Source organism: Triturus cristatus, chromosome 2_2 (assembly GCF_964204655.1).
Source record: "Triturus cristatus chromosome 2_2, aTriCri1.1, whole genome shotgun sequence".
In the NCBI taxonomy this organism is placed as follows: domain Eukaryota; kingdom Metazoa; phylum Chordata; class Amphibia; order Caudata; family Salamandridae; genus Triturus; species Triturus cristatus.
In genome coordinates, this window is record NC_140582.1 from 675,936,130 (window position 1) to 675,962,978 (window position 26,849).

Genomic DNA, 26,849 nt, shown 5'->3' on the forward strand with positions numbered 1-26,849 from the left:
ACACATACATATTAAATACATGATAAAATACATAACAATAATATAAATATCGATATTAGTAACATCAATATTAGTAAAATCGATATATTTGATGTTGATATCACTAACTTCGATATTACTAACATCGATATTAAAATACTTACCTTAGGATCGATATTCTGTCCATAGATATTATTGACATCGATATTCTGTCCCTTCGATATTTAAAACTCGATATTAGTGTAGGTAGATATTTTAGTTTCGATATTTTGGCTGCTCACCGGTTGTGAGCCCTGTCCACAGCAGAATGTAATGTGGTAGGGCCCAGGGGCAGCATCATGCATACATAATGAACACACGGACAAAGTTAGATAGATAGTGCAACTGGGTACGGGCACGTGCGCTCAGCCCCTTTTAATTACCAGGGTCACATGTCCAGTGATGTCTGTGCTGGATGCGTGTGGGGAATGGTTGGTGCTGGCAACAAGTACAACAATAATCATTGGATCACACACAGAGATTCAATCATAAAGGGTCCATGACTTGTGCTGCACTAAGTTAGGGGCACCAGATGTGAAATAATACACAAAAGATTCTATCGTGAAGGGTTCATGACTTGTGGCACCCTGAGGTAGGGGCAGCAGATCTGAAATCATACACAAAAGATTCTATCATAAAGGGTCCATGAGTTGCGGTGCACTGAGGTAGGGGCATGAGAAGCATTCCGCGTGTGCACAGCTAGCGATGATGCGTGGGCACTGGAAGCAATGTCTGTTACCTACTGGACTGCGTCATCTGCAATCACAACTCGATCTGAATTGTGAGCCCTGCAGTCCGCAATGTAGATGGAAGGCAGTAGTCAGCACAGACATCGAGGAATGCTTTTTGTCACTTCCTCTTGACAAAATCCGAGGACCTAGAGTACAATTCTGTCAGCAATTAATAAATTATGTCTCAATGTAAATTGTGAGCTCTGCTGACCGCAGTGAAGGTAACAAAAGCTGAAATATGTATGGAATACATTGTCGAAATGGGTTGGTTTCGGGGAAGTTATAGTTAGTTGCCTACTGGACTCTGAAATTAATTAATCAAGACTGAATTTGAATTGTGAGCCCTGCTGACCACAGTGTAGGCTGGAGGCAGCGGTCAGCAAAGACCCACAGCCATGTGATGTTGACTTTAGCTGCACAGATTGGGAGCATTTGTTTTTCTTAACCGATTATAGTCTCTTACACAATTTGCATCGGTACTAATCTTGAATTGTGAACCCTGCTGACCGCAGTGTAGACCGGAGGCAGTGGTCAGGAAGGGCCCACAGCCACGTGGCGTTGACTTGAGCTGTATAGAGTTAGTGATAGTCGTGGCGCTCAGCGTGTGTGCAGCCAGTGATGATGCGTGGTGTGGGCGGGCCACACTGGGAGCAATGTCTCTTGCCTACTGGACTGCGTGATCTGCAATCACGACTCCATCTAAATTGTGAGCCTTGCTGTCCGCAGTGTAGATCGAAGGCAGTAGTCAGCACAGACATCGAGGAATGCTTTTTGTGACTTCCTCTTGAGAAAATCCAACGACATAGAGTACAGTTCACTCTGCAATACATAAATCAAAACTGAATTCGAACTGTGAGCTCTTCTGTCCACAGTGTAGACTAACAGTCAGTGTTCCTTTGGACTTGCAAGATGAATTTGGTCATTGTACTAAAGCTATAATTGATATAAAAAAAGTTCTTGAAGCAAGGATACTAAAAGGATATTATGTAGGTTTTAGGGACGTTGTAGTTAGTTGCCTACTGGACTCTGTAATTAATGAATCAAGACTCAATGTTAATTGTGAGCTTTGCTGACCGCAGTGTAGGCCAGAGGCAGCAGTTAGCAGGGGCCCACAGCCACGTGGCGTTGAGCTGAGCTGCACAGTTAGTGGCATCAGAAGCATTCAGCGTGTGCGGAGCCTGCGATGATGCGTGGTCCAGGCGGGCCGCACTGGTAGCAATGTCTTTTGTTTAATGAATTTTGCCTTATTAAGGGTACCTGGCGATGACTTGTGGTGCACTGAGTTAGTGGTACCTCTGGCGCTCAGCGTGTACACTGCCTGCGATGATGCGTGGTCCGGGTGGGCCGCACTGGGAGCAATCTGTCTTGCCTACTGGACTATGTCATCTGCAATTGCGACTCCATCTGAATTGTGAGCCATGCTGTCTGCAGTGTAGATCGAAGGCAGTAGACTGTGCAGACATAACTCTGCGGTGCTGTTGCTGTGTTCGTAGGGGGCCTGTGTCGAGGAGGCTTGCAGTCATGGCGGCAGCCACGTGGCAGGGTGTGGGCCGCTGCTCTGGCAGAAGAATTGGCCTTCACAAAAGTGAACTACACCCAGAGCCCCGGCCTACTTATTCACACTGCTACGCTGGAGTGGCGTATGTTGGGCCAAGCAACTGCGCTTCCGCTTACAGGGGACAACGACACATGTCCTGAGATCTTCCCCACTGCCTGAGGTAACATGGTTGCGTCCACTGTCCGCAACACTATAAGCACCAGCAGTATATGTACACATAGAGAGGTTTTTGCTCTGCATAGTGAGGTCTGTCCAGCACATCACCGCTACACTTGGTATTGTGTGCATTATTATTGGTGGGTGACTTGCGTCCTTCACACATGTTTGGTTGCCACATCTCGCAACATTCAGCTATTGTGTGGCTGAGGGGCCATGCCGTTTTTGGAAGGTCCGCTGTCATGTTGTGCACTGCCTCGGTGGTAGTAGGGGGGGTGGTCCAGGGAGAGGTCCTGAGAGTGGTGGTAGTGGGTTTTTTGGCCTTCTTGGGGGTCGGAGGTGCATGATCAGTAGCTCTATCGTCTTCAGATGTGATTCTGGGCTGTGCTCCCTTTCACACTGTAGGTAGTCGTCCTACTTTACACCAGTAAAAGGCAGATGTTACATTCCTAATGCTAACGCAGCTTATCGCCTGTTTTTGGATCGCACCGCAGATTTGGCTGTGAAAATATCGGGAAGTGGTGTTTTCGTACTATTTTTGCACAGGAACGCCTACTCTGCATATTATTCGCATTAGTTGTTGCTCTCATTTGTGGCGATTTTCTTTTTCTGGAAGCTATTGCTGGAAGACTGGCGTTATCGGCTGTTTTTACCAGGCTGAGAATGGAATGATAATTTATAATCACTGAAAAAACTATAGGTTTAATGAACATTATAATTAGAAATTAGCATTTAAAAAACCTTTGAAATTCACTGAAAAAACCATAGGTTTCAGGGATGTTATAGTTAGAAATTAGCATTTAAAAAACCTTAGCTATTCACTGAAAAAACCATAGGTTTCAGGGATGTCATAGTTAGTTGGATATTTCACTCGTACAAAACCAGAGAAATTCGAACATTATATAGTAGAGCTAACTATAACTCGAGCCGCCGCAATGCACTGCTGATGATGTCACATATTACATTACTCATGACATGGTCAGTGACATCACTGATGACATCACTAATGACATCTCAAATGACATCACTGATGACTTTACTGATGACATCATCCACATGATAATCTGATGCACCTCCTCACACCCTAATATAACCTTTGATACACCCACTCTGAAATACAGACTACCATTTTCGAAAGACAAATCGATAGCAGTTACTATATACCCACTGACTAATTCCTAGCTATACACACACATTCATTCATTCATACACCCATACGGTTACTCATACATGCAGTCACTCATCAATACAGCACTATTATATGTACTCATACATCTATACAAACACTCATACACCATCACTCATCCATAGAGTTATTGACACCTAGCTAGTCATGTAAAGAATCAATAACATTGCCATGTACTCACCTATACATTTATACATTCACTATCTAAACTATTCATACAGATACTAACATATACTTACTCTCTTATACAATCACTGACACAAGAACACACTCATTTATACAGCCTCTCTCACAATTACTCACTCTCACATATAGTCATTTATATACTCCAACACTCACATATACTGCCTTTCACATATGTAGTTACTCACACATATACCAGTGAGACATACACTCACCAACACACTGATACACACACTCACTCACCTATACAGCTATTTCCACATGCACTATTGAACCCATACACTCAGTAAATTAACCACTCACACATGTAGGCAGAAAGTCACACACTGCCCACCCACCCACACACAAAAACACTGAGTTACCCATACAGATACTCATGCAACCAATAAGTAATCCATATAGACAGTCATGTACCTAATCATCAACCCATGCAGCAGCTTACACAATAACTGAGAGACTGATACAGACATTCACACAGTTTAGTCACTAACCCATGCATTCAGTAAGTGTAAGACCTGGGGTCTCCAGGCCCTAAGGGGGTAACGTGACACGAGCGGCTGGGCACCCAAAGGCCTGTGTGTTAAGCGACCATACAACACACGCATCCTCTGAAGCAGTAAACGCACACAATAATGGACGCCACACAATAAGGTGAATGCAAATTAATCAGGTTTTATCTAAACAAAGGATCACACGCAGTGATCTTGGAGGGCAATGTATCTTAGCTTATACACATTTACATTTGCATTACAGTTTCTCATTACCTGTACACTTTAACATGTGCATTACAGTTGTTCATGACCTGTACCCTTCAACATGTGCATTACAGTTGTTCATTACCTGTACGCTTTAACATGTGTATTACAGCCTCTCAGTACTGTTACCTCCGCAACCCCTGCAGTATGAACTTCCCTAGTGCTGCGGGCCGGGGCCTGCACACGTGGCGCTACAGGTGTCTACGAAGAAACAAAGGCACATGAGCATAACTTGCGGTCGTATAATGCCTGCCTAGCACTCTGAGCATAAGCGTGGTGGGCCCAGTAAGCACCTTGCACTTGGGACCTTCACTGGCGAAAGGAGCGCTCGTGGGCTGGTGAATACACAGGAATGATTAGCGCTACTGAGACATAGAACGCATTGAGCACTGTTGAATACAATGGAACGATCAGCACTACTCTAACATAGAACGCATTGAGCACTGGTAACTACACTTGAGCGATCAGCGCTACTCTAACATAGAACGCATTGAGCATTGGTAAATACAATTGAGCGATCAGTGCTACTCTAACATAGAACGCATTGAGCATTGGTAAATACAATTGGACGATCAGCGCTACTCCCACATAGAACACATTGAGCACTGTTGAATACAATTGAACGATCAGCGCTACGGGGACATAGAACGCATTGAGCACTGTGGAATACAATTGAACGACCAGCGCTTCGGGGACATAGAACGCTTTGAGCACTGTTGAGTCCTGCGAACGGCAGTCCCCAGGAGAGGGTAATCCCACGGAGGGGAGACTCACAATTACGGTGGGAAATCCCACGGAGGGGGGAAAGTCACAGTTCCTGCATGCGGTGTAGTTCCCACCTGGTAGGGGGCGCACCGGGCCTTCCCATGACTCCCGGGGAGCAGGGGGGGCGAGTCTCAGGCCGCCACATGGCCGCGCTACCTCACAGCCCTCGGTTCCGCTCCGGGTCCTCCTTCCGACGTGCGCAACGGCGCGGGACACTCCCGGACACTTGCTCTTCCTACGGACGCTGCGACGGCAGCGGCGGGGCCCCGGGCTTCTCCGCGGGCTCCGACTTGACACGGACACTTCCCTGAGGCCTACGGGCCGCGGCGGTGATCGCGTTGCGGGTCCTGGCACCTGGGGGGGTCACAAATTAAGCGGGAGCTCGGCCAGCTCCGCGCTCGACAGCAGATCTGCACAGGGGGTCACAGGTCAGGTCTGGCAGCGCAGGAAACACAGCGCCAGCACCTGGTCGATCCCCAGCAGTCAGGCAATCAGTCGTTTCACGAAGTTACAATAGTCAGCTTGGCATGAAGTTTCAGGATGGTACTTCTGCAGTTTCAAAAGTCAGTCTTTGTGGCGCAGATGATACTGGCGCCCTTGGGGTTCCGTTACTTGGGGGGGAGGGGATGAGTTGGCGACTAGGTCCTTCCTAGTCAGGCTGGGCAGAGGTTCCCTAGGTCCTCCTACTGCTGGGCAAGATCAGTGGGTTTTACAGGATCCCTCACTCACTTAAGAGGCAGCACCTAAGCCCTGTCACTCTCAGAGGCATAAGTCCCTGGCTAGGCCCTACCGCCTACACTTCTGCGTGGATTCTCCAGCTCTGCTTCACCCCAACTGGCCAACTAACTACAAAAAGTTCACTCCCTCACTTCTGTATCCCTAGGTCAGGTGACCTCTAGCCAAGGCGGCAAAAGTAAAAACCACACCTCCCTTCTAGCAGGTTCCAGCACATTCCAGGAGCTTCCCCATACTACCTAAGGGACAAAAAAGGCGGGCTGGTGTTGCAACATTGTTGTGGGGTTCCAGCCAGCTCCTGGCAGCTAGGGTGCTACTATGAAAGACCACTCTGCAGTAACAGGGGTCTGTGGCAGCCATCTTGGGAGAAGGGAGCACCTGCACCTTAACACTGGTTGGCAATGAAAAAGCGCCCGGAGACCTAAGTCCAACATCAAAAATGAGGGTGGAAAAAATGAGGCATGATCAAAAATAAATGGGGAGACTACCCTAAGGCTGACAGGTCCAACACGCGTCCCCCCAGCCGAAAAAGGGGAGAGCTACCCAACCTCTAGGGAGTTCTGATCGACAAGGCGGAAAAACCTGGAGAGACCGTCAGCATTGGCGTGGTCAACTTCGGGCCGATGTTCCACCCGAAAATCCATCCCCTGTAGGGAAATGGGCCACCTCTACAACTTGGGGTTTTCGCCTCTCATCTGCATGAGCCAGCGAAGGGGACGGTGGTCGGTCTGGATAAGGAAGTGAGTTCCAAAGAGGTATGGCCTCAACTTCTTCAGAGCCCAGACCACCGCGAAGGCTTCTCTCTCGATGGTGCTCCATCGCCGTTCCCGAGGGAGGAGTCTCCTGGATATGAAGGTCACTGGTTGATCTTGGCCCTCGGTGTTGAGTTGCGAGAGCACCGCACCTATGCCGTGCTCTGAGGCGTCGGTCTGCACAATAAATTCATTGCTGAAATCTGGTGTTGCTAGTACTGGAGCGGTACACATCGCATGTTTCAGCGTGTCAAAGGCTTCTTGGCATGCAGCTGTCCATATGACCTTGCGAGGTTGCTTCTTCGAGGTCAATTCCGTCAAGGGGGTTACGATGGTACCATATCCCTTGACGAACCGGCGGTAATACCCAGTGAGGCCGAGGAAAGCTCGGACCTCTGTTTGGGTCTTGGGGGGCTCCCAAGCCAAGATGGTCTCTATTTTGGCCTGGAGGGGTTGCACCTTACCTCTGCCCACCAGGTGTCCCAGGTACACGACAGATCCCTGTCCAATCTGGCACTTGCTGGCTTTAATTGTTAGGCCAGTACGTTGCAGTGCCTGCAATACCTCCTGGAGGTGTTGCAGATGGTCCTCCCAGGTGCCACTGAAGACAGCTATGTCATCCAGGTAGGCCACTGAGAAGGACTCCAGGCCAGATAGTACCTGATTCACTAACCGCTGGAATGTGGCCGGGGCATTTTGAAGCCCAAAGGGCATCACTCGGAACTGGTAGTGGCCCTCGGGGGTGGAGAACGCTGTTTTCTCCCGTGCTCCATCGGCCATGGCAATCTGCCAATATCCGGATGTCAGATCGATGGTGCTGAGGTACCGGGCTGCTCCCAGCCGGTCCACCAGCTCGTCTGCACGTGGGATGGGGTGAGCATCTGTCTTCGTGACAGAGTTCAACCCCCGGTAGTCCACACAGAACCGAAGCTCCGGTGTCGTACCCGGTGGGGCCGCTTTCAGCACCAACACCACTGGACTAGCCCACGGGCTGCTGGAAGGTTCTATCATCCCCAGCTCCAGCATCTTTGCCACCTCACGCTGGATGCTATCTTTTACTCGGTCAGATAGCCGGTAAGACTTGTTCTTCACCGGGGGGCTGTCCCCTGTGTCCACATCATGGGTACACAGATGAGTGATTCCAGGCGTGAGGGAGAACAACGAGGCGAACTGTCCCAGGACATGGCGGCAGTCCCTCTGTTGCTCTGGGGTCAAGGATGGGGAGAGGACTACACCTTCCACCGAACCATCCTTCTCTTGTACCGCTAGAAGGTCAGGAAGAGCCTCACTCTCTTCCTCCTCACTCCCATCCATCACCATAAGGAGAGCAAGCTCTGATCGCTCATGGTGCGGCTTCAGGCGGTTGACGTGGAGCACCCTGAGGGGCTGACGGGGGGTTTTCAAATCTACAACGTACGTGGTCTGGCCTCGTCGCTCCACAATGTCGTACGGACCAGTCCACCGGTCCTGGAGGGCACAAAGCTCCCCAGGTTCCAAAACCCACACCTTCTGTCCAACGTCCATCTCGACCGTCCGAGCGTTGCGGTCATACCACTCCTTCATCACGGTCTGGCTAGCCTCCAGGTTCTCTGAGGCCGCCTTCCACAGCTTGGCCATCTGGCTGCGGAACGCCAGCATGTAGCTGACAATGTCACAGGGAAGCTTCTGTGAAGTCTTCTCCCACCCCTCTTTCACTAAACTGAGGGGCCCCCTAACGGGATGGCCATAGAGCAATTCAAACGGGCTGAACCCGGCTCCCTTCTGCGGTACCTCCCGGTAGGAGAATAACAAGCAGGGGAGGAGGACGTCCCATTTACGCCTCAAGCCCTCTGGCAGGCTTCGGATCATACCCTTCAATGTCTTATTGAAGCGCTCTACAAGTCCGTTAGTCTGGGGGTGGTAAGGAGTGGAGAACCGGTAGGTCACCCCACACTCCTTCCACATGGCCTGCATGTAGGCCGACATGAAATTGGTGCCTCTGTCCGACACCACGACCTTGGGGAATCCCACTCGGGTAAAAATCCCCAACAGTGCCCGCGCCACCACCGATGCAGTGATGGTCCTCAGAGGAATAGCCTCTGGGTACCTTGTGGCGTGGTCCACCAAAACCAGAATGAACCGGTGTCCCGCTGCGGTCGGAGGGTCCAATGGCCCAACAATATCAATACCGACCCTCTCAAAAGGGGTCCCGACCACAGGGAGCGGTTCCAAAGGGACCTTCAATTTAGTCCCAGTCCTGCCACTTGCCTGACAAGACTTACAGGTCTTACAGAAGGTGTCTGAGGCAATCCTCATCCTGGGCCAATAGAAATGCGGGACCAACCGTGCAAAGGTTTTGTCCTGGCCCAGGTGTCCGGCTAAGGGAATCTCGTGCGCTAACTCCAGCAGGAAGGCCCGGTAACATTGGTGGACCACTATGGCCCTCGAAGATCCATGTACCGGCACCCTGGGCTCACTGTATAGGAGACCATCCTCCCAATACACATGATATCCTCCCAACTCCTGACTGGCCACTTGGGCTTCGGCCTGTCGCCGCATGCCTTCAAGCGTGGGGCACGCCCTTTGTGCCTGACAAAATTCCTCCCGGGTAGGGCCTCCTCCCACATGCCAGTCAGCAAGGGTCGGCAAGTCCTCCACGGGAACGACATCCACCTCCACGGACTCCGGGGGCACCTCTGCGGCCTCCCCATCCATCTCACGGGGCGTGTCCTTTACCACCTTCTTTTTTCCTCTTCTGGTGTTGGGTTGGGCCATTATTCCAGGCTCCAACCCAGGGTGAGTTTCATGCTGGGCAGCCATGGACCGCGTGACTACGCAAGTCCACCCTGGTAATCCCAGCATCTCGGTGTGAGCTCGAAACTCGACATCTTTCCACTTGGCGTGCTCCAGTTCGTTCCCTAGCAAGCACCCCACAGGCAAGGCAGGGCTCACAGCAACTCTCAGTAGGCCTTTGACTCCTCCCCACTCAAATGGAACACGAGCCACTGGATAGTGACTCAGACTGCCGTCAGCCAATACGGCGGGATGGAACTCCTCGGGGACTACTTGGTCTGGGGACACCAGCCGCCACACGACAGTGGTCATGCTGGCCCCTGTGTCCCTCAGAGCATCCACCTCCTCCCCGTTAACTCTCACCCTCTGCTGATACTTAGCAGTGTTCGGGGGCAGGGACACTACGGGAACCACCTCTCTATCCCCGAGTGATACCAGCGTCAGGCCTGTCCACTCCCCTTCCCTATCTAAGGGCAGCTCCGCCCCAAGCGCTATACTACTCACCCCGGGACTTTTCCCACCCGTTGGGGCTGGGGGTCGCTTGCGACACTTGGGATCTCAATTGTAGTATCCAATCTCCCCACATTCGTAGCATCGCACAATCCTTGGCTACTGACTCCTGTCAGGGTAAGTGGGTCTTGTGGAATTGGACGGGGGTGGGGTTCCTACTCCCTTCCCAAACTTATTTTGGGGACCTTTTGAGAACTCCACCTTTTTATCTCCCCCCTCTTTCTTCTGGGGAAACCCTGACCGCCTTTCGAGCCATCTCCCCCGGGGCCCTTGTGAGACACCCGGGTGCTCACCCAAATATCTGCCTCCTCCGCAAGCTCACGGGGATCCATCAACTTGCGGTCCACCAGATGTTGGCGCAGCTCCGGAAAGCACTTATCCAAGAGGTGCTCCCGTAAAAAAAGATTGTACACCCCTCGATAGTCCTGCACCTCGCTGCCACGCACCCAACCATCTAGTGCCTTTCTCGCATAATCAAAAAAATCCACCCATGTCTGTGTGGACAGCTTATGGCTGCCACGGAACTTCTGCCTGTACCTCTCGGGGTTAAGACCGAACTTTTTCAGTAAAGCCTCTTTCATGGGGGCATACCTGACCTGATCCGCCTTGGCCAAATATAACAGGGTGTCCCTGACGTTGGGAGGTATATACCGATATAACCCACCTCCCCAATTACTCTCGGGTACCCCATGGGCAGTCAAGGCTACCTCGTATGCCTCCAACCATTTAGCAATGTCGTCCCCCACTGTGTAATTGGCAATGACTTCCTTAGGTAGGTAGAATTTTGACTCGTGAGACTCCTTAGGTATGCTGCCACCATTGTTCTTATTGGACGCATTCAATTGGAGGGCGCGGAGCTCCAACTCTTTTAGCTGAAGCTCGTGCGCCAGCTTCTTCTCCTCCATTGCCCATTTCTTGTTCTCTCTCTCTCTTTCTCTTTCATGCTCCAATTTGGCTAGCTCCCATTTTAACTGCCTCTCTTCCCTTCTGTCCTCGTACTCCTCTGGAGACGCGCTCCTCCTAGACCCTGTCCTACTACTGGCCCCAGAACGTCTCCCTGGGGGCACATTTTCAGACACATCTACATTTAACATGTCTAGTACTTCCTGGGCGCTCTCCTCCTGAGGTGCGTCTGGCGCCTCCTGTCCCTCATCCTCTCTCCCTTCTGGGTGGGCCTCTACCCATGCCCTAATGGCGGTACGGAGTTCCGGTCCTTTGGCCTTCCGCACCCCAGGCACCCCCATGCCCTGCCCGAACTCTCTCAGTTGCTTTACAGTGTACCCCTCGAGGTCAGCTAACCGGAAATCCATCGTGACAGGTGGGGACCTAGATACTAAGGAAGAAATTCCTAGGATATGGGTGACAGTAACCAGCTAACCAGGATTCTTTCACACACTCAGCCTGGACAGTGGAATCAATATACACAGCAATCAATGGTTTCAGAGCTTTTTGGAGAAAAACAATAGGCGTTTAATTGTGGCGCCCTCCGCTTCACGGAAGGGTGCTGTATGGTCACAGGTCCTAAAATCCCACCGCTCGCCAACAATGTAAGACCTGGGGTCTCCAGGCCCTAAGGGGGTAACGTGACACGAGCGGCTGGGCACCCAAAGGCCTGTGTGTTAAGCGACCATACAACACACGCATCCTCTGAAGCAGTAAACGCACACAATAATGGACGCCACACAATAATGTGAATGCAAATTAATCAGGTTTTATCTAATCAAAGGATCACACGCGGTGATCTTGGAGGGCAATGTATCTTAGCTTATACACATTCACATTTGCATTACAGTTTCTCATTACCTGTACACTTTAACATGTGCATTACAGTTGTTCATGACCTGTACTCTTCAACATGTGCATTACAGTTGTTCATTACCTGTACGCTTTAACATGTGCATTACAGCCTCTCAGTACTGTTACCTCCGCAACCCCTGCAGTATGAACTTCCCTAGTGCTGCGGGCCGGGGCCTGCACACGTGGCGCTACGGGTGTCTACGAAGAAACAAAGGCACATGAGCATAACTTGCGGTCGTATAATGCCTGCCTAGCACTCTGAGCATAAGCGTGGTGGGCCCAGTAAGCGCCTTGCACTTGGGACCTTCACTGGCGAAAGGAGCGCTCGTGGGCTGGTGAATACACAGGAATGATTAGCGCTACTGAGACATAGAACGCATTGAGCACTGTTGAATACAATGGAACGATCAGCACTACTCTAACATAGAACGCATTGAGCACTGGTAACTACACTTGAGCGATCAGCGCTACTCTAACATAGAACGCATTGAGCATTGGTAAATACAATTGGACGATCAGCGCTACTCCCACATAGAACACATTGAGCACTGTTGAATACAATTGAACGATCAGCGCTACGGGGACATAGAACGCATTGAGCACTGTGGAATACAATTGAACGACCAGCGCTACGGGGACATAGAACGCTTTGAGCACTGTTGAGTCCTGCGAACGGCAGTCCCCAGGAGAGGGTAATCCCACGGAGTGGAGACTCACAATTACGGCGGGAAATCCCACGGAGGGGGGAAAGTCACAGTTCCTGCATGCGGTGTCGTTCCCACCTGGTTGGGGGCGCACCGGGTCTTCCCACGACTCCCGGGGAGCAGGGGGGGTGAGTCTCAGGCCGCCACACGGCCGCGCTACCTCCCAGCCCCCGGGGGTTACCTTGATCTCGTTGCTCGGTTCCGCTCCGGGTCCTCCTTCCGACGCGCGCAACGGCGCGGGACACTCTCGGACACTCGCTCTTGCTTCGGACGCTGCGACGGCAGTGGCGGGGCCCCGGGCTTCTCCGCGGGCTCCGACTAGACACGGACACTTCCCTGAGGCCTACGGGCCGCGGCGGTGATCGCGTTGCAGGTCCTGGCACCCGGGGGGGTCACAACTTAAGCGGGAGCTCGGCCAGCTCCGCGCTCGACAGCAGATCTGCACAGGGGCTCACAGGTCAGGTCTGGCAGCGCAGGAAACACAGCGCCAGCACCTGGTCGATCCCCAGCAGTCAGGCAATCAGTTGTTTCACGAAGTTACAATAGTCAGCTTGGCATGAAGTTTCAGGATGGTACTTCTGCAGTTTCAAAAGTCAGTCTTTGTGGCGCAGATGATACTGGCGCCCTTGGGGTTCCGTTCCTTGGGGGGTAGGGGATGAGTTGGCGACTAGGTCCTTCCTAGTCAGGCTGGGCAGAGGTTTCCTGGGTCCTCCTACTGCTGGGCAAGATCAGTGGGTTTCACAGGATCCCTCACTCACTTAAGAGGCAGCACCTAAGCCCTGTCACTCTCAGAGGCATAAGTCCCTGGCTAGGCCCTACCGCCTACACTCCTGCGTGGATTCTCCAGCTCTGCTTCACCCCAACTGGCCAACTAACTACAAAAAGTTCCCTCCCTCACTTATGTATCCCTAGGTCAGGTGACCTCTAGCCAAGGCGGCAAAAGTACAAACCACACCTCCCTTCTAGAAGGTTCCAGCACATTCCAGGAGCTTCCCCATACTACCTAAGGGACAAAAAAGGCGTGCTGGTGTTGCAACATTGTTGTGGGGTTCCAGCCAGCTCCTGGCAGCTAGGGTGCTACTATGAAAGACCACTCTGCAGTAACAGGGGTCTGTGGCAGCCATCTTGGGAGAAGGGAGCACCTGCACCTTAACACTGGTTGGCAATGAAAAGGCGCCCGGAGACCTAAGTCCAACATCAAAAATGAGGGTGGAAAAAATGAGGCACGATCAAAAATAAATGGGGAGACTACCCTAAGGCTGACAGGTCCAACAGTAAGACACATGTAATCACTAACTTATACAGTCAGTCACACACCTATTAAATCCTCCACCTACACACTTATACACCAACTCATTCTTCAATACACCTTGGCATTAACATATATAAAATTTATTTAAACTTTACAGAAACACACATTCAATGGATGATGTCATCAGTGATGTCATCAGTGATGTCATTTGAGATGTCATCAGTGATGTAATATGTGACGTCATCAGCAGTGCATTGCGGGGGCTCGAGTTATAGTTAGCTCTACTAACTATAACGTTCGAATTTCTCTGGTTTTGTACGAGTGAAATGTCCAACTAACTATAACGTCCCTTAAACCTATGGTTTTTTCAGTCAATAAGTATATACTTTAGTATATCACAAGAGGTCTCAAATGCTCAAGCTAAAAAATGTCTCATAAACCTTGAACCTTAAAGTTTGCTATTCAGAAAAAAACAATACAATGCCGCAAGGTCCCTTTATTTAGAATGTGCTTATAAGTCTGTGGAGCTGTAATAATGTTTACTAATCGGGTAACCTTACATCAAAAATGCTTTATTGTTCCCAAATACGTTCGTAGTGTAGTAAAAATGTCTGGTGAAACCTTACCAGGCATTTTTCTACTCTTCTGCTTTACTAACGCAAATGTACGTGACGGTAATTAAGTAGACACATTAATGGCATTTTGTAAATAAGTCTATAAAAAAGGTATAATAAAAAATGATAGAAACTGTCTCACATTTAAACTGTGGTATCTGGTATGGAGTGGGCAGAAAAGATGAGAAATGCATCGGCTGTAAGCTCGTGACTGCAATTAATGCGCCATCTGTTTTGCACAGACCTTTATATACAACAAAACCTTTTTGACTAATATGACCACTAGTAAGTAACCATTACTCTTTGGGTTAGCCTGGGTGAAAGGCTTATTACTTCTGTGGAGGGGAGAATAGCAGACCAGTCTACAATTAAATATTGCTAATCAATGCCAGAAAGTAGCTTTTATCTGCATACCCTGTGTTTCTTTTCTAAGTACCTCTATAAAAAGGCCCGTTTGTTGAGATGTAAAACCACAAATCCAGACAGAGAAGGCTCTCGTATTTACAGGATGCGTATTATCTCCTACTCAGAATTCCGTGTATTCCTGCATGCCCCTTCAATTCTGAGTTGCATAACTCAAAATGTAGTTATTTTTCATGTGCGCTATTGTCTCAACACTTCCTCGCCATGCAAGGTAAAAGTAAAACACAAAAAAACTACTTCAGAATAATTTTCCCTTTACTTTTTATAGTAGAACCCACCCTCTCCATGCATAACAGTCCCACCCCACTCCTCAAACACATAAATATTGCCCCAACCAATGTCCAAAGTCCAAAGAAGAGTCAAAAACAAAGTCCAAAATTCCCCCAACCGCCCTTCTGAATTTTCACCCTCTCCACCCACAACAAAAGTCCCTTCCACCAAAACAAAAATAAAAAAGGGTTCAGGTAAGGGCATTATCGATGCAGGTCTGGAGTTGCTCCCGTTGTTCCTCAAGGCATGCCATCTGACGCAGAAGCTGCATCATCTTGCAGTGTTGAAACTGGCGGTCTGGGTGAAGGGGGAGCAGCAGTGGTGGTTTGTGCAGCTGCTAGTTGCCGGCAGCTCTGATGATGTTGTTGCTGGGAGTTGGAGGTACTGTTGACTGGCTGGCAGAACTGGGGCCCAGGCACTGGCAGATGCTGCCTTCTCAGCCTTCTCCTCCTCCAGAGCAAACAGCTGATGGTATTCAGCCTGGATAGCCTCCAACCTCTGACACTGCAGATGTGTGGGTGGTGGACCAGCAGAAGTAGCTATATCAAAAAACAAAAAAAAGATAAAAGGCAAATTGTAAAAAAAAATCTGTGCAAACATTTGTTTAAAATTATATAGTGGCACAGTAGTAGTACATTGCTGGTTCCCTTGGGCCTTTGAAATCTGATGTGATTAGGAGAGTCACAGGGCCTTTTTTCACCCACACATGCCTCACATAAAAGCACTGACTGTCTGAAAGGAATTAAGGCAAAATTATACCAGATTAAAAAAAAGGAGTGATTTGTTTTTCTTTTAAAGGATTGTGTTGTAATCTACTTCAGAATGTTATTCAATGGATTCTCATGATGTCATTGGAATGTTATAGTGAGCGAGATTCATTCAATGATGAGCGAAGCTGCGGATGAGACCGTTGATGCTGGTTTGGTCATTTACCAATAAATCTCTTCTACTACAACCTTATCTGACCAGGACTTATTATTACACTGGCGACGAGGATGGGATCAAGCTGTTGGTGATAAAGTAATGGTGAAAAACCCCAAGCATACGTTGAAAGGAAGATCATCTTTCATTGGTCCTTTCACGATAATTTCTATTAGGAAAAATGTTGTGAAAGTGAACACGGGTTGTATGTGGAGCATGTCCAGATTGGTGAAATGTTTGGGAAAACATACAAGCAGGAGCCATTCTGAGGAGGATGGAGGTAGAGTTGTGGATAGTTCCAATGAATGTGCTCATACTTGTGGAAAAGAACAAGTTATGAGTAAGAGTTCTGTTTTCAGGAAAACTGTTCAAAGGAATAGGAATTTTCCTGTTAAATTCAAAGACTATGCCATGTAATACGTTTTGCATGGAAGTTGAGTTACAAATTGGGAACAAAGTAATGTATTACCTTGCTTTGGATTGTAAACTCTTGTTAGTTTTTTTTTCTTGTTGGTATCATTTGTTTTATTCTTTTCTTATTGTTTTATTTCATGGTAAGGGAGATGTGTTGTAATCTACTTCAGAATGTTATTCAATGGATTCTCATGATGTCATTGGAATGTTATAGTGAGCGAGATTCATTCAATGATGAGCGAAGCTGCGGATGAGACCGCTGATGTTGGTTTGGTCATTTACCAATAAATCTCTTCTACTACAACCTTATCTGACCAGGACTTATTATTACAGATTTCCTAGTAGAAAAACAAACAGAGACTTGATGTGGAAAAAAGAAATGTACCTCTCATTAATGAGTAAGGCATTATGCAGTATTAAGGTACATGTATTCCTGTTGTGCTAAATTAATGGGGGCATGCTAGCTAGCGCATCGGGTACTTTGTTGCTCTCTGCAGTCTGCAGCTGGGGCAGCTGTAATGGACAATTATCTTACTTTAAATCCAATGGCCCTGCTCTTCTTCACATGTCTTTCAATTCTACCCTGACTCCAAAAAGGCTGGATAATAATAATTATACTACGTCACACATGTCACATATAAAATGTAGATATCCAGTCTGCTCTAAGCAGACGGTGGGAAGAACTATGCACTGCATTACAGGGAAAGGAATGGGACATACATTTTTTGGGCACGTTCATCACAGAGTAGCCCACACGCAAAACTTGAAATCAGGCACTAAGTCCAACTTTCCTCCCTGGATTTGCCCTCCACCACAAATGTATTTTCAATAAATAACTTTGCTTGGCAGTAAGGAAAGGAAACTTAACTTATAATGCATTGTAAGTTAGAGGGATTAGGTCGGGTAGGTAGAAGTTTTGGTACAGAATAGTGGGGTGTCACTGATCATCATCATGCGCCTAAGCTTTGGCTTAGTCAGTTTACTGTAGTTGACAAATGTTGAGAAGGAACAATTTGAACAGGCATTAATCTTTTATAGAAGCAACAAAATATATAAATTACTTGGACAGAAAATGTGGCACATTCCAAGAATGGATTTTTAAATTTTTTTGATAAGCTTGGACAGAATTCAGAAAAGAATAAAGAATTGAAGTACTAGGAGGTGACTGAGTAGGCACAGGAAGGGAATGGAAACACACCCTGTTTTCGGTTTGAAGACTTTGTAAATCCCACATTAACTCAAGCAGATGCACATTTGAAAGCCAAAACTGCAGTGCCAAACTAAATCATGCTGCAGTTAGGTAATGGGTGGTGAAATGCCATGAAGAGGGAGGTGATGAATGATGATGGGTGGGATGACTCGCTTACCAAATAAAGTATATTAGTAATGTGTAAATAAGCAAGAAATGTGAATTATCACCACCCATCCCTGGTACTCCCCCTCCAACCGCCTCTGTGTCTGGAGCTGCCGCTGGCCCCAGCACTGGTGGTCTGTGTGGCTGGAAAAACATTACACATTTTAGATCACAGATTTGACTCCCCTTTTTACTATTTTTTTTAACAAACTACAACCACAATACATCACTACAGTTTGGTTAGCAGTATTTTCTATCGAAAATATTACTTTGGAAATTCTGTTGGCTAACAATGTTAGAAAAGTTAGGTAGTCAAGCTGCCTAAAAACTTTTCATAATGGAGGGGAAGAGCTATGATTGCTTTGAGTCATTGAAGCGCAATAAAGGGGTGAAATAAATTTGTCAATGGAGGACATATGGTCTTGGTTAGCAAATGCAATGGAACCTCGCACTACCTTCCTGCCATACTGCACTGTCATGGAAACTGCTGGTATAAAATGAATGATAACACAACATCGGGGGTCTACCAAGACCACAGGCACTCTTTCAATAGCCACTCTCTTATTTAACTGTTTGAGCCTGAGCAAGAAAAAGAAAGCCTTCTCAACAAACATGAATAGAGAAAAATAGCTTCCTTGGGCTTGCAATATTCACAGTAGAGTACCTAAAATCAGTTCTCTTAGTCTTACAGTACCAGCCAACAATGTATATAAAACAACAGTGAAAGCTTACTAATAAAGCAGAAGAAAGCTACAGACAAGAGAATGTCAGCCACAGAAACATGAATTATAGAAAAAAAGGATAATGCAGTGATAACAAGAATTTAACACACAGATAGGAGAGGAGTTGAAAATAAAAGGAGACAGTATAAAAAGCAATAAACAAGGCAACATTATTCTAATAGTGGGGAGAGGGAAATGTTAGGGCATAATAATAACAGGGTTTACTGGGAACACAGAGCCATCGGCCTCGGCTCCGGTGGTGGTACGTCCACCCACCACAGCACTGGTGGTGGCAGACCCATTCTGTCCCGCCTTGGTTGATGCCCTCTTCTTCTTGCTCTTGGGTGCTAATGTAAGGAATAAAGAAGATAAAAAAATAGATTAGTGGTACAGTTAATCTCCCCAAAAATATTTTTATAGGCTAAGGCAAACGCAGTTACAGTGTACTTTTCTAAATCAGATCGCTTATAGTACTAGTATCGAGTTGGCCTATTCCTAATTACCTAAACCTAAGCCCTATTCCTAATTTACTAAACTACACTTGGAACTGCTAATGCATTGCATTTGCAACAAATGATTTGTGCTTCTCAACCCCCTTTGATGAGCAAACTCGGTCTCCCTTTTCAATGCATAGATGCATACTATGCAGATTAGAAGATTGGGACTGTATGAGCTACATAAAAAAGGCACAGAGAACACTAAATCACTGATATTACTACTTCTACTATCTTACTGACAGGAGAGAGTATGCATGACTTCTTAAAAAATCAGCCCAAGCGAGGGACACCGCTGACGAGTATGATTAGGTAGTGCTGAGCACCTGGCTAGCTCAAACTGAATCACATAATATTCATAACATAAACTTAACTTACCTCTGAGTGTGAGCAGTATGCTATTTGAAAAAAAAACCATTAACATTGAAGAACACAACAAATAAATAATTACTCACCGAGCCATGCAACTTCAACGCCCAGCAGGTCAAGCAGGTCCTGTTCATGCTAAAATATATCCACCCAGCTGTGCATCAGCTACTGCACCGTGCACTGCACCCCACTGTGCAGGCGCACACACAACACATGCTCCTCACAGCAGCCGACGCTACCGCAGGGTGTACCACTGTATAGGCCTGCCGCCAGCATGGAGGGGAGGTGGCACTGCAAATAGAAAACAAGTACGGCCACATTTAACTAAAATAAATGGGGCGGGGCTGCACCCCTTAGCAGTGCCAGCTACCATAAGGTGTGCAGTGTGAAGAAAAAGGACTGGTGCTATTTGCCCCCTGGTGCCCCGGCGCTGGTGTGGAAAAAAAAAAAATTGAAAATAAGGAACAGAAGCAGAAATGAAGAACTAAAGGAAGCAGAGAGGGAAAACAAAACAAAAAAAGTCAACAATAAAGTAAAAGAAAATACAAAACATAAAATGCACAAACACAAAGGCACACACTGATAAAATAAAGGTAGATGAAGGGTGGATGGGTGGAACAGAAAGAGGATTGAAATTGATTAGATTAGGTGATTAATCAGGCCCATTCTTTATGGATAAAGAGAAACCTGGTGAAGATCACACACATACACCACTGAGACTAAAATCCAATTTCTTCCCACCAGCATCTCTAATGCCACCCGAAGTATTAGCCTTTGAGGAGAGTGTTGCAAAAGAGATTGAAGAGCTACCCATCAAACGAGACACATACAACAAATTGAGTAAAAAGGAAAGAGAAGCTGTAAAGAATCTAAGTTCAAGGACTGACATTACAATAAAACCAGCAGATAAAGGTGGGGCAACGGTGATTCAGAGTACCACGGCCTACCGCACGACATGTTTAAATCTCTTGGCTGATACGAAATTTTATCAACCACTTTCTAGAGATCCAACTACGCGGCTTAAGAAAACCATAAGCTCCATAACCACTAAAGCACTCAAAGAAGGATGGATTAATAACAAAGAACATGCGTTTTTGAATTGTGAAGACCCTAGAACACCTATTTTTTATACCATACCTAAAATACACAAGGGTAAACTTCCCCCTCCTGGAAGACCTATTGTGTCTGGTATTGGGTCTCTTTTAGAAACCCTTTCCAAATACACTGACTGGTTTCTCCGACCTCTAGTCACACGTATTAGGTCCTATATACAGGATACTAAACATCTTCTTAACACTCTCCAAGATGTGACATACAACCCTGAGAACAACATATTAGTGTGTTTAGATGTAGAAGCTCTTTACACGAGCATCCCACAAGAGGAGAGCATCGATACGATTGGAACCATTCTGAATAAAGAAGACTGGACCTGGGAAGCTCCGGTGAGTTGGGTCATCACCTTGTTTCGCTTGGCACTGAAGGAGAATTTCTTTAGATTTGATGACCAGCTTTATTTACAAGTCCACGGAACTTCGATGGGCAGTACATTCGCGCCGAGCATAGCGTGTTTGTATATGGGACAATTCGAAGATGAATGCATATGGACCCCTAATCTATTCTCAAATAACATAAAGAAATGGTGGCGGTATATTGACGACATTCTTGTCATATGGGAAGGAGACGTAATCACACTGGGACAGTTTCACATCTGGCTTAACAGTCGAAACCCACATCTTAAATTCACGATGACCCATGATCAAGACCATGTATCATTCCTTGATGTCACTATCAGTGCAAAGGACGATGGCATCGTCAGCTCCCTGTACACAAAGCCCACAGACAAAAACAGTTTGCTACATTTTAACAGCGCCCACCCACGAGCATTAAGAGAGAATTTACCCGTGGGCCAGTTCCTACGTATACGTAGAAACTGTGCAAACCTGACTGATTATAAATTTGAGGCACAAGTCTTGTCTAAGAAATTGGAAGAAAGATCCTACCCAAAAAGAATTATCGAAAAGGCAAGAAAACGATCCCGGAATACCCCGCGGGAAGTTCTACTCGAGACTCATCAAAAGACAGAACCTAATACTCTTATCTGCGTAACAACCTTTAATGCATCATCTAATGAGTGTAAGAAAATCATAAACAAAAAATGGCCGATATTAACATCGAATAAACTGAGTTTTGAGAAACCCATGTTTTCCTTCAAAAGGAATAGGAGTCTAAGAGACACATTGATTCACACAGATTTACAAAAAATGAAAACCACATATCAAAGTACCCTTTGGAATCAACCACGAGTTATGGGTCACTATCCGTGTGGTTCCTGTATGGCATGTGCATTTATGGAACACACCAAGGAAATAGATCTGGGGATGCACCACAAATGGGAACAGAGGTCCCATACCAATTGTAACTCAGATAAAGTCATCTATGTAATTAAATGCCCGTGCCAGTTGATGTACATAGGGATGACAGGGAGGAAAATAAAAGTACGCATCAATGAGCACAGAAGTACGATCAGAAGGTCCATATCAGCAACCAGGCTCACTGCACATTATTTAGAGAAAAAACACTCAGACAGCGACCTATGGTGGTCCGTGATTGAAAAAGTCAGAGGGGATGGTAACGTGTCAAAAACCCTCTTAGAACGAGAACAAAGATGGGTCTATAGATTGAAAACCCACATGACCGGTCTGAATGACCACATCCCATGGAATCAATTAAACAAGAACAAGTAGTCTCTATAGTGACCCTCATCTGAGATGTATATGAGGATATAAACTATGATAACCTGTATACAGACCTCACATTTATAATTAACATTTGGGTCTGTAATGTAATTAACCTGGTTTATATCCATGGAAGTAGTACAGAGGAATTGACCTACACCTACTTTTGTGACCCTGGGTTGAGAACATACCCTTTCTTTGGGTGGCCACGACATTATAACTGATAATCAGGAATAATTATGATGTCAATAATAACAGAACACATATGCCCTGAGCAGGGAGGATGCAGAGAGAGATATGTGTATACTTCTATGTTGTTCCCCTGTGTTTAAACATCACCAGATAAACAAACAACGTGGGTAAATTAGTTTAACATAACTACGAGAACGACTCCTTACAAGAAACTTCAAGTCCCAGATACCCTTTAGCGGTACACACGCAGTACGCACTTCCGGATGGGGGCGTGGCCTCGGACTCCCGGAAACAGACGAGATCGTTCATCGAGGCTCGGATACAAGTTTAAAACCACGGCAGCAAGAACGGGAGAGATTCCTAGCTGTGGGAACCACTACCAAATAGGTGTCTATACGGGGCAGGACCCTTGGTGGCGTGAGTAACCTGAATGTGTGGAATGAGTAGACGAGGTATGCTGTTGAGATACGATGTGATTACAATCCAGCGTTTGCCCACTTTTCTTTATTATTTTTCTTTTTCTTTTTCATATTTCGTCCACAACTTGTGGGGCTCGACTTCCTCAATATGAACGCTCATTTCAATAATCTTGATCGCGTGGTTGGGGCTGCACCTATCTGAATCTTTATGTGTTACGGATTCACAGAGTGTGACTACAGGGCTACCCTACGCATAGAGGTCCCACATGAGGTTTTTCCTCTCCTTAACTGGGGTAAGCGACACTGTGTGAGATATGTTGGAGTGGAAATGCGTATTCACCATATAAGAATGAATTAGGGAAGGATTTGTTTTTAAACTCGTGTTTATTTGTTGTGAGCCCGACTGGTAAGACTGATGTCTTATAATTACGCACAAATGAATGTGTGAAAATAGGATGCGGTAAATCACTGCCACCCAAGCATTTACACGCCACAATGTTGTGTGTCACTTATACGAGTGGTTATGCCTTAATCACGTGCACATTCTATTTTCTGGTTTCACGTATGATGATGTGGAAAGCACAGAGATAAGCACAAATATTTGGTGTGTTCCTTTGCAAAACGGAATTGACGCGCTATGTATGTTGTCTGTCTTCTCTTCTATTCTTCAAAGATGGAGTGAATTTATCAACAAAACGATAGAATTAAGGAGCAGCTATCTGCCCTTACTGCACAATAGTATAGGGAAATTCCCTTGTACTTTCTTAAACTTTCCAGGGGGTATACGCCCAGAAGAATGTCCGTGCACCCTTCATGGGGCAATAAGGACAGAAACATGTTGGCAATAGGGTCCTAGGACCATAATATCCCTGGATTCCCACTTCATTTGTTTTTACTATCAATGCCAGACCCAAGAATAAAGGGATACTGGGGTCTGGCACCGATTTTTAATCTTTAACCCCCTGGCCAAATATCATCTCAGTAAGTGCTCCCTGAAATATTGGTTGAGCCCACCCTGACTTTTAGGCGTCGGGGTGTCCCGATGATGAAGCATGACACCACTAGGGTGTGTGAGGGAATATAATAACAAAAGGACTTGCTTCCTTCCCCACACTTAGGTGGTGTTATATACTTCAGATAGGGCATACCATCATTCTGGTCCGTTGTAGTTAGCGATAGATAATAATTGCTGACTGGTCTACTACGGGAGTACTTATAGTGATCTAGTGTTTACCTACGGGAGGGTGTACTCCCTCATAGAGTTCCTCTCGGCCCCTTGCCCAACTAGGAATTTCTCCTAGTAAGGTATGTGTATTATAATCAGGCCCAGCACCATACACAGAACTGAAAGCAGATAAAACAAAATGGCCACACCCATGCTGATTGCATGGTGCCGTTCGCGCTGATTTTTCAGTGTGGAACGTGCTACTAGCACAAAAAAGCTGCGCAAAAAAGGCGGCCAAGCATTCTTCCGCCCATTCACGAAGTTCTGTGGAATCTCGCTGAGTTTTTGGGGAACTCCATGGAATTCCGCAGAGCAAAACTCTGCCTAAGCCTAGTGATCAGTATAGAGGATTTGTGGTCATATCTCCTGGGGCCGGGTATTAACCAGACTGTTGAATTGGGTGCTGCTCTTAGAGGGGCTTGATGGATTATGGGTATTTCAGTTAGAGGGCTTTGCCTGCTCAAGCTTTAGGGAGCACTAGTGATTAAACAATATTCTTGAATTCCTCATTGGAAAAAGGTGCTTAATCTTCCAGAGAAGACTGATTTGGTGAGGTGTGCTCTTTGCTAATTTATTAATGTCAGCATGGAGATTCAGGTACTTATCCAGGGAGAAACTCCTTCAACAATGGCTATTGTACTACCTAGAATATGTGTAGCATCTAGCCATGTTTGGATATGGTTGTTTCTGTGTTGAAGAGATATCAGGAGGGATTCTGTTTTTTGACGGTTCAGTTTAATGTAATGTAGGGTCACCAGAAGTGGGCACCTACCTTCTTTGGGTAGAGAGATTTTGTCTGGGCCTGAGGATGATCCCTGAGGTGCATAATGCTTATAGGCACATGCACCTATGCGTCACTGCTGTCTCCTTGTCTGGTGGTGGTCTTGCCTCCACTTACCTAAACATTGTGCCAAAATAGTGGATGCTAACCAACGTCAGTTGACACCAATTGTGTAGCAGGTGAGGTCCCTGCTCCAGGTGCTCCAGGGGCCTTACAGCACACAACCTGAGAGTTGTGCAGCCCAGCTGAAATGCCTAAAAAATACAGACATGTCCTGCGCTATGGTTGATCTGACAATGAAACTACTCAAAAGGGGGGGGGGGCTTACAAACTGAGCCCAGTGAGTAGCCAGAAATGTTTTATGACCTAAGCAGTTACCCTCCCAGGACCCCCACATTTAATAAAAGGGGACCCAGCAGAAACGAATTCAGTAATTGTGTCACAAGTAGTATCTTTTTTAAAGTTGTCAGACAAGAGTAGTCTAATGTACATGTATTGCTGGAGAGCATTAGTAAAATCCAGTTTTGAAACTAATATATACATTTTTATATCATGTGTGCCATTTAACTAAAGCTCTTTCTTTTTCAAAGACCAAACACTAAGTACTAAGTGAAGATTAGGTTAGCTAAATCATATAATATAATATCAAAAAGTAGTAAAGACATCCAAAACATGTTGCTGATTACGGATTGCTGCCCGGAGAAAGGGTAGGACAGAGAATCGAGCACTTCAAAGAGAGAAACCCCGCCACACAAACTTCAGAAGACATTGGGCCTTATTCACAAAGTTACACTTTTGTGTAAGTTTACTGCATTTAGATATTCATAAACTATGTACAGATTTTCACAGTGCTGCACTCCCAATACTTATCTGTGCGGCGTTCTCTGCACCTAGAGACTCCACAATTGTGGTGGAGATCTCCACAAACAGAAGTATAGAAAGTGCGGAGTAGTAAACATCTGCATGTAGGTTGTTAATACTCAAAAGTAGTAATCTTACTCTAAAGTTTAAATTTACCTTTGTGAATCAAGCCCTAAGACACTAAATCACATCTATTTCTGGAAATAAATTATAAGAAGTGGAGCAAGAGCCTCCCAAATTTGTCACACTGGAGCTGTATATCAGTGTGGAGAAGCCCAGTTTGTCTTTTGCCTGTTGTGACTAGTACTTTCGGACTATTTTCTTCCAGTCTCCCTGTTAGGTGATGGGACATCACCCAGCAGAATCAAAACCACTTGTCTTGGCACCCGGAGCACCATAATCAGCTTGCCTGCCGTGACCAAAGGACCCTGTGTGGAGGAGGAGAGTGTCTGAAGCAAATGAAGTCCAGCGGGGATTCTGTTGAGGGATCTCTGAAGCAGAGTGTGTCATTTGCGGCCGTTTAGAGAATTGTTGCACTGATTGGGCCATCCTACCAAGTGCTGCTGTTGGCGAACCCCGTATGCCAGGTTGGGGCCACCTTGAAGATTAAGGGCCACTGCCATGGGGCATCACTGTGACAAGAGGTAGGTCATTGCCCTGTGCAGTGTTGTGACCCAAAGGTGCAGTCACACTGTGTGCACTATTTGCGACATCCTGTGCACCTGGTGGGGGCCGAAATAAAGAGAGAGGGCCATCTCCCTGGAGCAGTGTGCATCCGTGAGGTGTAATGGGTTGTGACCCATAGAAGCAGAGCATTATTTCAATCACCCAAACCCAAAGCACCCGAGACCTGCCACTGGACTCAGAAAAGACTTACCGCACAATTGAAGGAGAGTAATGGATGCCTCCTGCCTCATCTGCAGCACCCAGACATCTATTTACCACTGAGCCATTGCTCCACCGAGAGCAGGTAAGACTAATTGTCAGGCATCCAAACCTGTGGGGGACATTGATATGAGTACTTCTAAGACTAGTACTTGCTAACAGGGCTTAACCTGAGTGTTGCCTCACATGAATGGGGAATAAGCACAGTCCTTAGAAAGGGAAGTGAGACTCAGGGACTTACCGGACAACACTAGAATGCCAGCCTTACAAAGACTGTGTGTATTATTTGATGTGTG